The sequence below is a fragment of the Carassius gibelio genome, chromosome B1, assembly GCF_023724105.1.
Source record: "Carassius gibelio isolate Cgi1373 ecotype wild population from Czech Republic chromosome B1, carGib1.2-hapl.c, whole genome shotgun sequence".
Taxonomy (NCBI): Eukaryota; Metazoa; Chordata; class Actinopteri; order Cypriniformes; family Cyprinidae; genus Carassius; species Carassius gibelio.
Genome location: NC_068396.1, coordinates 7,511,700 through 7,524,076, shown reverse-complemented (window position 1 = coordinate 7,524,076; position 12,377 = coordinate 7,511,700). Strand labels below are relative to the sequence as shown.

At 34.7% G+C, this 12,377-nt stretch overlaps 1 long non-coding RNA gene across 2 annotated transcripts; it reads right to left on the bottom strand.

The window, feature by feature from the left end:
• Positions 1–9,358: 9,358 nt before the first annotated feature.
• Positions 9,359–11,993, bottom strand: LOC127949358 (uncharacterized). 2 transcript variants are annotated; one of them, XR_008152290.1, is made up of 3 exons: positions 11,848–11,993; positions 10,997–11,029; positions 9,359–9,466 (listed from the first exon to the last, which is right to left on the bottom strand). It is a non-coding gene; the product is annotated as an uncharacterized LOC127949358 (long non-coding RNA). The 2 variants fall into 2 exon arrangements; XR_008152289.1 differs by lacking the exon at positions 9,359–9,466 and adding an exon at positions 9,845–10,307.
• Between the last annotated feature and the right edge of the window lie 384 nt (positions 11,994–12,377).

Here is a 12,377-nt window from a genome sequence, read left to right as displayed (position 1 = left end):
TGTGTGTTGTTTTGATATGTATGCATTTCCATGGAAAAGTACGATTAAAAGCGGTTTATTTTTTCCATTAGGTTGTTTAGCAGACAGCAAGTCATTTATATTCTAAAGCAGAAATTTTTAGAAAATGCAACTACTTCTATTTTTCAACATTTCCCTTGAAATATACTTTTAGTATCACTTGGATTATTTAGGTTATTTTGATATGACCAGTTACAGTATGTTTCATTATTTTAGGTGAAATCTAGCTGTGCAAGTAAATCAAACATCAAAGTGACTGGTTTGCAGAGGAGTAGACCTGTGGTAGTGAAGCTTTAACCCGGTAGTTCTTCACATATTTTGGCCAAATTTTTGCTTTATAGAATTAAGCTACAGTACATATGAAATGGCTCCTGTTGTGTAAAGCTGATTTGTTTTCTCTGACCTAATTGTAAAAAAAAGTCTGCTTTTTGTTAAGTTAATCAGCTAACTTATAATCAGTGGAAAATTGCTGATTACATTACCACTTGTCAAGTAACAACTGAACAATCTTCTAGCAAACACATTCAATCTTGTGTAGTGCATATTCATGCAGACAGCAGCACCACAATGTTGCACTGTTGTAAAATGGTTGCTAATCGACCAAAGGCCTGACCATTTTGAAAAAAAATAATAATAATAATTCAGCTCTCCAAAGAGCCAAAAGATCTGAGGTATATAATTAATGTCCATAACACAAGTGTAGGGAACCTCTGACAAAGGCTAATGTATAGGTAGTATCAGTAACTTATATTTAATGCTGACAACTTGCAGCATTTTTTTCTATATCAACAGTGTCTCTGTCATAAGCCTGGTCTTGTTGCTACAGAGAAACATATGAAAAAGCCCATTCCTTTTAAATGAAACATAATGGTGTTGATAGCAGCTACATGATGGGCTTCTGGCAGATCTTTCAAAACAACTTTGCATTGGATTGTATTCTTTTTTCCTGTAATTTGTAGTTGCCAAAAGACCCTGACAAATGTGCCATCTCGTGGCACTGCAATTGGCTCAGAGAAGGAAGAAATGCTCTTATTTCAGCACAACTAGTATTCATGTCCTTAAAGGGATAGTTCACCCAAAAATGGAAATGTTGTTATCATTAACTCACCTTCATGTTGTTCTAAACTATTTCTTGTATTGAACACGAAATAAGATTTTTAGAGGAATGTAGGTAAACAGTTGAATTATAGTTTTTATTTTACGACTTCTCATTCTCTATATACTATGGAAGTCCATGGCTACCAGCAACTGTTTGGTTACCAAATTTACTATAATATTTTTTCTGTGTGTGTGTGTGCATGCAACAGAAGAAAGAAAATCCTACAACTTTGGAACAATGATGACCAAATTGTCATTTTTGGGTGAACTACTTTATTATTCATAGAATTTAATATAATAGCTGCATTATTCTACACCGATTTCTGCAGAAGTCTACAGATATCATTTATCTGGATACAACCACACAAATTAGGTTTTTCTAAGGTTTTGTAACACCAAAGCTGCATTATTTCATTAAAAACAGTAATATTGTGAAATATAAACATTTTAAAGAACGTTTTCTACTCTAAAATGTAATTTAGCCCTAAGAGGGCAAAGCTGAATTTTTTAGCAGTCATTTCTTCTTCAGTCTTCAGTGTCACATGATCCTTCAGAAATCATTCTAATGTATTCTAATAAATGCAGCCTTGGTGAGCATGAGAGACTTAGTTCAGAAACATTAAAAATGTTTAATTAGTCCAAACTTGTGTCTGGTAGCTATACTGTATATATAGATATCAGTCCTTGCCATAGCACACACTAACAGATAATTTGTGCAAGGTTGACTATATAGTACACGTAGGCTGATGTACTGTGAATAGACTAATGTGTGTGTGTGATTGTGTACACTGGGAATAGACAAATGCTGTTTATGTTCACTGTTGTCACAGATGCATGTATGAGGACTTTGTGTGTGACTACTGTGGGTAAGTGTGTCTTAGTAGGCAATGTATCTGATTATTCATTTGGATTATTACCACTAAACAGTCCAATTGTCTTGGTTAAAGGTGAAGTGTGTAACTTCATTAGACATTAAAACTGCTGTCAAAACCTTGCTTTTTTGGTTTGGGCATCACAACCAGTCCAACACCACAACACTGACCAAACCAAAGACTTTTTATCCAACCAATATAGGAGTGTTCAGAAATCCTGTTTGGCAACCATTTCTATAATAATTATTTGGTGGTGCAGAAATTACACACTTTAGCTTTAAATTTTCTGGGATTTAAAAAAAATCAATATTTAATATAATGCATAATGTAACACAATCCAATAATATTTTTTTTTCTTAATGTCTAGTAAAATTCAGAAAAAGGCAATTAGACTTGGTTTAAGCATTTACTTGCTGAATGGTATCATATAAAGACATAATAATTTCTCTGTTTCTTAATATTTCCCCCTTAGTGCTATTTCATTATGTTCATGCTTGTTTTATCATGGATTTCTGTATCCACTGAGACCCTGTGGTCTGAAATAAAGGATAGCTATAATTTCTATTGGTTTTCTATTAAGCTTTATTACTCCATCCCTGTTCTTCATGGAGGGTTAAAAGACCACTTTGCATGCTTTACAGATTTCCACCAGATGTGACCTCCTGTTTCTTGAGAGCACTTTAATGGCAGGGAACTTCATGAGAGAACCTCATTGGGAGAATGTAAGTGCACTACAGAACTGTTTGATTTTCAATGCTATAATTTAGATGCTTTTATAAAGACTTGGGTTGTCATTTTTTTAGGCCATACCACAGCATTATATAGTTCCAGCCCATATTACTTATTATACAAAGCATGTTACAGTTCTAGTGAAATGGGCAAAAATACATGTCCATTAATATGCCTGAGCTATATATATATATATATATATATATATATATATATATATATATATATATATAGATAGATAGATAGATAGATAGATAGATAGATAGATAGATAGATAGATAGATATATAGATTAAGCTAAAGTTTTTTTATTCCTTATTTATTAATTACTTTTGACAGTTATATTTATAAAATCTGTTATGTTTTAATAAATATCAAGGACCAAATGCCTCCATACATTTCCACTCTGGAAATCTGGACTCTGCGTCTCAGTGGGTATGCATCTGTCAAAGTGTGTTTAGTGATGCACATGGGTGAAAGCATTACTTTTACTCATCACTGGGCACTAAAAGGTCCAGATGTATTGTGGTGAGGCTGAGAGGAGTCTTTGCGGAGGGCAGATGAGAGTCTATCAGACGAGTTTCCATCATTTATTCTGCTTCGAACAAACAGCCTCAAATACACAAGCGTTAATCTGCATTCAGATCGTCCTAATCTAATTAATCATGCCATGATCCATATGCACAACTATATAGCCTGCAGTAAAATGGCACACAGGCTCTGCCATGTTTACATTGATGCCTATCAGAGAAAGAGATAGGAGCTGGAGATAATTACTCACACACATGCAAGCACATGTCAAAAAAATAAAAGAATGCCGTTAAATGAATCAAATTTGAAGAATTAGCATAATTAGGGCCCTAATGTGGACATATGCGCCGTTCCCTCCAGCAAAAGAAGGGCTATAATATGCTCACTCATTAGCATTTACACTCACACATAACTTTCATACGCTGGATTGCTGTCAGTAAGTACTGCAGAAGTTCAGTCTGCGTGTAATCACGCGTGTGCGTTCCGCCGCACGACTGCGAGCGTGTGAGCACACATTCGTGTGAGCTTAAATGGAGAGGTCAGGGACTCCAAATAAATCTCAGAAGCGGGCCTGCCATAAAACCAGATTAACATTGTATTATCATGTCACTAACATGGAGCTTGTGAAGAAGTCGAGGGATTTTTTCCTTGGAAGATCTGTGTGGGGCTCGCAAGGAAAGCGAGAGACCCAGATCTATCCATTTTTAGATGTAAGTCATTTCTCATTGGCTTAATCTACTGTGAGACATTGAATGTTCATGTAGTGTTAGGTGTGTACTGTATCTCGCTCGTGTGGGTGTATACGTGTGTGCTTGTGCCAAACGGGAGGATCGGAGATGATGCTGATGAGTTTTCTTTTAGGTTGCAGATTCGAAAGAATGAGTGTATGTTTGTGTGCATGTGTTTGTGAGCGAGTATTTCTGAGCTTTTGCCAGAAGAGCGCGCTCTGCCTACACATAGAAGAACCCATGAAAATTCATAAGGGCGCGACGCCTACTCTCCAATACTAAAAATACAGAGGAAGATAGTTGGAGGCAAGAGAGGGAGGGAGGAAGAGAGAGAGAGAAGGAGGAAGAGGATGACGTTCAGCGAGCAGGGGAGCGTTACACACGTGGTGCACCATGCAAGGGTTTCTCCTTTCAAATTCCACTCTCAGAGTCGCAACCTTTTATGATTGTCTGCGTGTGTGTGAGACTTTCCTTCCAGGCATCCATATTTGGTGTGACCAAAACACCACATGTAACACATCATGTGGTGAATCAAAGTACAGGATATTGAAGCTGATGTATGTTTGAAGTTGACATGAAATTCAAATGGAGCCTACTTATCATTTGGGGCTTACTGTGAGCGCTTCGTCAGTGCATGTTATTCCACATTGTTATTTTGTCTTTTTAATCTGTAATCAAAATTCCAGAGAATTTTAGTAACATTAGTTTTGCCCAGTTCCCATTTGCATCACCCATTTTTTTATCATCCAATTATGTCCAGGTCATATATATATATATATAATATAATTAATTACCAATCTACATTTTATGCAAAATAATTTTACATGATAATTGTATTATTATTCATTTATTAGTAATAAGGTATGTCCATGTTATCAATACCTTATTATCAGCTGATATTAGAGAAATTTGATATTTTAATGTGCACTTCCCTAGTTACATTTAATTTAACACTTTAAAAAGTGCTAATAATTTACTTAGATAACGTAACATAAATTTTGAATTGAATTAATATTGCAACTACTATCTGTTGATCTGTATCAGCCATATTCTTATAATGAATAATGCACTTTAAAACATATATATGCTGGATATGGATTGGTCAATATATTCCAGTTGTGATTAAAAAAAATACAAAATAACAGCTATAATGATACACAGCTGTTCACTCAGCTACTGTATTTATTAGTGCATAGCATGTTGTGCCCATCAGTGCCCTTCAGTCTTTTATTTTCATTATGCCTTATAATGCACATTGTAAGACATTATATGGTATCGTAATTATTCATTACACATACATTCTAATGTATTTGTAATGAATGTTTTAATAATGCTTTATATATATATATATATATATATATATATATATATATATAGACACACATACACACACGCACACACACACAAAGTTGGTTATCAAACATTTACATGCATTTAATACTTTTAAGGTGCATAACCATGTATTTTGCATTTATCATAACATTTGAATGTGATTTCAGTGGTTCAAAAGATGATTTTACAGTGTATTTATGTATTTAACATAGAATAAGGTGTATTATAAAGCATAAAAAGTGATTTATAGTCCATTAAGAATACCATCATAAATGCATATAGGCTTCATGTGCAGTGCAAGTTATTTCACATTAACTTTGGAAGCATTTTGAAACTAATCAAGTGAACAATATTAAACCCAGTATATTGCATGTGAACCCAATAATGTGTGAATGTGTGCCTCTCTCTGTGTGAGAGAGTATGAGTTTACAAATTTTCTTATGCACCCAGAGAGTGTCAGTCTATGAGAATAAGTTTATTCATAAAGTCACTTGGGAAAGAGACTGCACATATAAAGCAAAGTTATGACTCTAATTATGCGTTCAAAAACACCAAATGGAAGCTGTTTATGCAAATGCACATGCAAATTAATGTTATTTTAGGTGAGTTCCCAGTTGGAGCCAGAAGTCAAAATGTTTAGATTAAATATAGCGCCATTAGACATGCCGTCAAGCAGAACATGATGAAATTTAATTTCGATACAATAAAAGACTAATACACTGTGGAATGGAATTGACATAAATAGATGCATATTTGAACAGTAAGCCTGAAGTATATCTAATAAACATGCTGCATGGCCAAAAGTATGTGAACACTGTGGTTGAATTAACAGGTTTAGATATTTCAGCTGCACATGTTATTAACAGGTGCATAAAATCACTTGTGCAGCCAAGGAATCTCCTTTTCAGTGTAATGGAGCCCTTTTCTGTTCCAACATGATGGTGCACAAAGCATTTTACTGAGTCTGGTGTGAAAGAACTCTTGCAAAGTCCACAACTGAATCCTACTCAATTCTTTTGGGATAAATTAGGTTGTGTGCCAGACCCCGTTATCCAACATCAGTATCTGACCTCACTGATGCTCATGTCTGAATGGGAGCAAATCCCTGCAGCCATGTTCCAACATCTTGTGGAAAGTCTTCCCAGAAGAATAGAAGCTGTAAAATGTTCAGCAAGCACATATGGGTGAGATGTTCTGCTGTTCACAGATTTTATGGCCTACACTTAAAAAAATAATTCAGTGGCTATGTACAGTAAATATTACACAAATAACTACCTTAAAATCTCTGAATATGACATAAATGAATGATTGTGTTGGACATACCAAAATGAGTGGCTAAACTCTTTTCTAAAATGTACATTTTATTTTTAATTGACATAATAATATTTTAAGATATACTTTTTAAGATAAGATATATTTGTTGAAATTTTTTATAAAAATATTTTAGAATGGAGAAATACTACAAGAACTACAATTTTTACTTGGTTCATATCAATATTCTTTAATGTTTTTTTTTTTTTCATTCTATTGTAATGATACGAAGGTGTTTTAATTTTAAACCATCACATCAGGCCACAATCTATTATCAAATAATCTATAATAACATTTGCTCAAGTTTGAAGTCCAAATCCTATGGCCTCTTACACCAAATCAAATATTGACATTTGTTTAGAACTGTTTTGTACTATTGGATCTGTGCATATATTTCTCCTGATACAGACAAGACAAACGTTTTCATTAGAGAAAGCAATTAATGCCAAGTCTGCGGTTTTCCTGTGTAATTAGGCTACTTTAACTCTGTTGCCGCTGGTTGTTTTTCATGTCATTTATTATGAAGTTATTTTTGATTCAAAACAACTGAACACCTGTGGCAGTGCGATTTGTAGTTGTAAAGAAAAGCCACACATGTGTATCAATAAATTTGAAGTCACAGAGAAATGTTTTAAGAGTTGCAAACCTGTAGACTTTTTTTCTCTCCCACAAACACAACACAACAGTTACACCTTCTCAAATTCTTCATTGCAGGTGCACAAATCCTATTCTACAAATCACACATTTAGAAACTCGTACGCTCACATTTTTGAAACAATTGCTGCAGTGAATGTGGTGCAAAACGCATTTACACACCCGCATAAAGAAATGTGAAGTCGTGGAGAAATGTTGAACATCCGCAAATCAATACGTGGATTCATCAAATGAGAGTTGCACACTTGTTGAATGTTTTCTCAGAAATGTCTTGTATATTTTTCTAACACAAACACAAAGTACATAACTACAGCTGCTTGAATCTGCTGCGATGAATCTCAAACACTGTTTTTCGCTTTCAAGTGACAAGTTTCACGCTCTCCCTTTTGCACCGAGATATTTGGTTCAAAAGTGATTTGTGCATCTGTAGAGGTAGTGGGCGGGACAGTTTAGAGATTAGAGAATTTCAGCCAATCAGAAGAGCTACTTTGGCTCGTTGCTGAGCATAGACTCATGGTGTCATATTCACATTGTTTTTCATGTCAAATAGTTTATCCATAATGTTAGACCATTGCTATAAAATAATAGTTTTTACAAATCGCACTGCCACAGGTGTTCAGTTGTTTTGAATCAAAAATAACTTCATATTTAGCCCCTGGAATGCTAATTTTACCTGAGGAACCCTGCCAAAAAAACATGTATTTTTTTCCCGCTGCAATGCTACTTTTACCGGGGCAACTGGGCTAGTTTTGGGATAGATTTGAGTAGCCATTGGGCTGGTTTTGTTGTAAAAACCTGGCAATCCTGATCACCACAGAACTTTCCCAGTAATTAGTTAAAGGGGTCATATGACGTTGCTAAAAAATTATTTTGTGCATTTGGTGTAATGCAATGTGTTTATGTGGTTTAAGCATAATTGTTTCTTTCAATAAGAAAGAAACACGTCGCCTTTCTAAAACGCATCGATTTTTACAAAGCTCATCATTCGAAAAAACGAGGTGTATGTTGATCGGCCAGCTATCCAGTGCGTTGTGATTTGCCAAATGCCTCAAGCATCTGATGGAAATGTAACGCACCCTACCATACTGTCATGCCATGTGTCCCAGCTCGCTGAGACAAAACCAATAAAACCCATTACAAACGAGGCATTTGTTGCATCCAGTGGGGACATAATTACTGATTATAATGACAAATACTGTCTTTTTACGGGTTGCGATGCATTGCATTACATATCACGTCACATAAAGATAGAAACATGTCTGCATTTGTGATCAGTGAAACGACAAACAACAAACTCTACACTGCTCGCGTTTGAATCATCATTGGCAAATGTTTTACATATGAAAATTTACTTACTGACTATAAGTCAAGTGCCAGATTGTCCTTGCAAAGTTGGAATTGCCCCACTGCCCCAAAGTTGGATTTCATTTTCACGCATATTGATTTATTAGTCTATTAAAACTCAAAATTCCAGGCATTGCAAATTGTAGATGGCAAAAATGCTACCCAGCAAGCAATTTTGCGTCTAATAGACGTCTAATAGCCGTCTAAACACAGCCGAGACGTCTAGGCTAAATCGAGGCTAATTTTGGGCTGTCAGTGAAAATCTAATAGACGTCTAAACATACCCCAAGAATAGACAGCTATTGAATGACTACATATATACGTCCAATAGGCGTCTAACCATAGCCCAAGAATAGACTAGTCATCAATTAGACCGCTAAATGACTACATAAGTCTAATAGACAGGCAATATGGGTCTAGGCTAAAACAAGGCTGATTTTGGGCTATCAGTGAAAATCTAATAGACGTCTAACCATAGCCCAAGAATAGACTAGTCATCCATTACACTACATATACATGTAATAGACAACAAAATGAGGCATAAGGATTCTTTTCACTCAAATATAACAGGTTCTCATAAATGAAAATCCATCCAAACTAATTGAATATAAAGGGATTTATTTTGAACAATTATATAGACAACAATAACTTGGACAACATTCAAACATAAAAATGAACTAATAAAAAACATTGGAAAAATATGTAAAACAATTAATTTTTAAGAATTAACTGTTTACTTTAGATCCATAACCCCCACCCCCTGCCCTCCCTGGTGCTTGTTTGAAATGATTAGAAATAGCATTTTTTATTTCACATTCCATAGCTCATGGAAAGCTGGTCATCACTGCGTCTGCCAAATGAGAAAAAGGAAAGAATTATTGCTCAAGAAAAATATTGTTGACAATCCTATTTAACTAATTAGTCAATCACTTTTGCTAGGATGATTTAATAGATAGAGTTAACAGAATATAGATTGAGACTATATAATTTATATCAATATAGACAATAATTTATATCAATATTATAATTAATATCAATAATTGAACATTTTTGCTCGCGTAGTGGTGATGCAATACGGCGTGTAACGATACGCGTATTGAACAATTCTGTACAAGGCATATATATATATATATATATATATACACATATATAGGCTATATAGACACACACATACACACATATACATATATATCTGAAATTTTCTTCTCGAATGTTCATTTTTATCAAGCTCATATATGCAAGTTCTGTAATTTCACTTAAATGGCAATGAAAAGGACCTATTAATTTTCAGCAAGAGCATTAACTCGATCTCTCAAGCGACGCCATTCTCTTAGATATTTGGGATCCATAACTTCTGAATATGGAAATAAAATTAACATTATAATTGATTATGTAACACTGTTATCCCAAGACATGTCTGACTACTATCATAATGTGTTTTGAAACTGAAATACAGTATTTTTTTTAATTATCATTCTAATGAAGGTGAAAACAGATTTTATTTTCATTTCTACTTTAGTTCTTCCCTCAAGTTTAAAGGGATAGTTCACTTTGAAATTAAATTTTGGCATGTTTTAGCTTACCTTAAGGACGTCCAAGATGTAGGTGTCTTTGTTTCCGCAGTAGTTTCAATTTTTTAGGTCAAACTATTCTTGTCTGTCAGTCATATAATGCAGGTCTATGGTCACCACCTAAAAAGGCCATGCACAGAGAAGTCCAAATTAAACAATTCCCCATCGTAAGTACACATTGATGGACTAAGACACGAAACAAGCAGTCTGTGTGAGAAAATGAACAGTATTTATATCGTTTTTACCTCTTGTACACAGCCACGTCCAAGTGATATGAGGGCTCGCGTGCTTCCAGGTGTGTGATGCGTCCGCGTTCTGGCTTAATTTGCGCAAGCGCCGCACTTAGACTAAGCCAGCCCAGAATGCGCACACACCGAAGAACGCACGCCCTCAGATCACTTCGACGTTGCTGTGTTATAAGAGGTAAAACGATATAAATACTGTTCGTTTTCTGACACAAAGCGCTTGTTTCGTGTCTTAGGCTATCAGTGTGTATGGTGGGGAATTGTTTAATTTGGACTTCTCTGTGCATGCTCTTTCAGGTGGTGACCATATAGACCTGCATTATATGACTGACAGACAAGAACAGTTTGACCTAAAAATATAAAAATTGAAACTACTGCGGAAACAAAGACACCTACATCTTGGATGCCCATAAGGTAAGCTAAAACATTTAACTATCATTATAAATCATTCTTTATCACTTACTCATATAACTCTAATAAACATAAAAAATACTTATAGGCGTAGTTCACTTAAAAAAAAAAAAAACAAAAAAAAAAAACAACAACATGTAATCATTTACTCACTTTCACTTGGTTCCAAACCTGTATGGCTTTCTTCTGTTGAACACACACAAAAAAATATATTTTGATGAATGTTGGTAACAAGACATGTAATGGTAGTCACTGACAAGTATTCTGTATATTCAATTGCTGTACTTTGTTGACTGATTGCAGGATGATTTCCAATAAACAGTGTCTTTAAATCAAATAAAGTGGATTACATCACTCCAGTTCTGAGGTTTTTACACTGGCTATCTGTCAAAAAATTAATATCCAAAAACTACAGTTGGTTATTAAATTAACATTTTAAGGCCAAAGTAAATTTCTAATCTTCTGATGCACTATGAACCATCCAGAGCAGACCTCTCAGGACATCTGGGACAGTACCCAGCTACTTTTATATCTCCAAAGTCAAAACAAAACATGGAGAAGCAGCATTCAAATTCACTGAAAACTGAATGTATGCTGCATATTTTAATTATTTACAAACAAGTTTAAAGACTTTATGTTTGCCACTACCTTTTATTAAATGGAGAGGATTTTTTTTATTTTTTTATTTTCATGTTGCACTATGCTGCTGTTAAATTTGATGTAAAGTACTTACAAAATTTGCTCTAAATCAACTCTAATTTAAATACAAATATATACTGGTATCTTTATAATAATAAAAAAATAGTAATGATAAGTTTCATAGTTTCATGCTTACCACATTCATTGAATTTAGATACATTTGCAATAACACGTGCAGGTAACGTTAACTTTTTGGAGAAAAGTAGTACTCTGCAATGTTAATGTTAAAATGTCACGGTTTCTACACATTATAACAGCTAACTAATTTAAACAATAAACATATCAAAAATAACACGCATACTTACAAGATCGAAGTAGAAATGTGAAGGTTTTCACTCAGACTGTTGCTCACCCGTTGCTCTCCGACAGCTGCCTCGTGTAAAATAAAATGGCGGAAATGTTTATCGCGAGATTTGGCTAAAGTGATCTAGTCACGCAATGGCATTAGTTCCAGTAGACATGTAGTGTTTCAATTGTGCCATCTAGCGGTTGGGAAATGCAATTGCATTTGATTAGATATTTTTATCGTAGATTGTGTATGAATGTTTGACAGAAAATATATATTAAGCTGTGTGAGCGAAAACATTTCAAAGACTAATATTCTAGGTCGCTGGTCTAAATCTGAGCCCAGACTGCAATGATTTCGCCAGGTGGGCTAAAGCAGACCGCATATAGCCCGTCCAATTCGGAGCTAAATCGTGATCTACCATGCCGTAAAATGACGTATACCAATGCGAACATGATTGAATATTAACCATTTCATGCACTGCCTGGCAAAAAAATACAATTAATCAGTTTTGACAAAAAGTGGGCTACAATAGCCGGGTCTGAATAC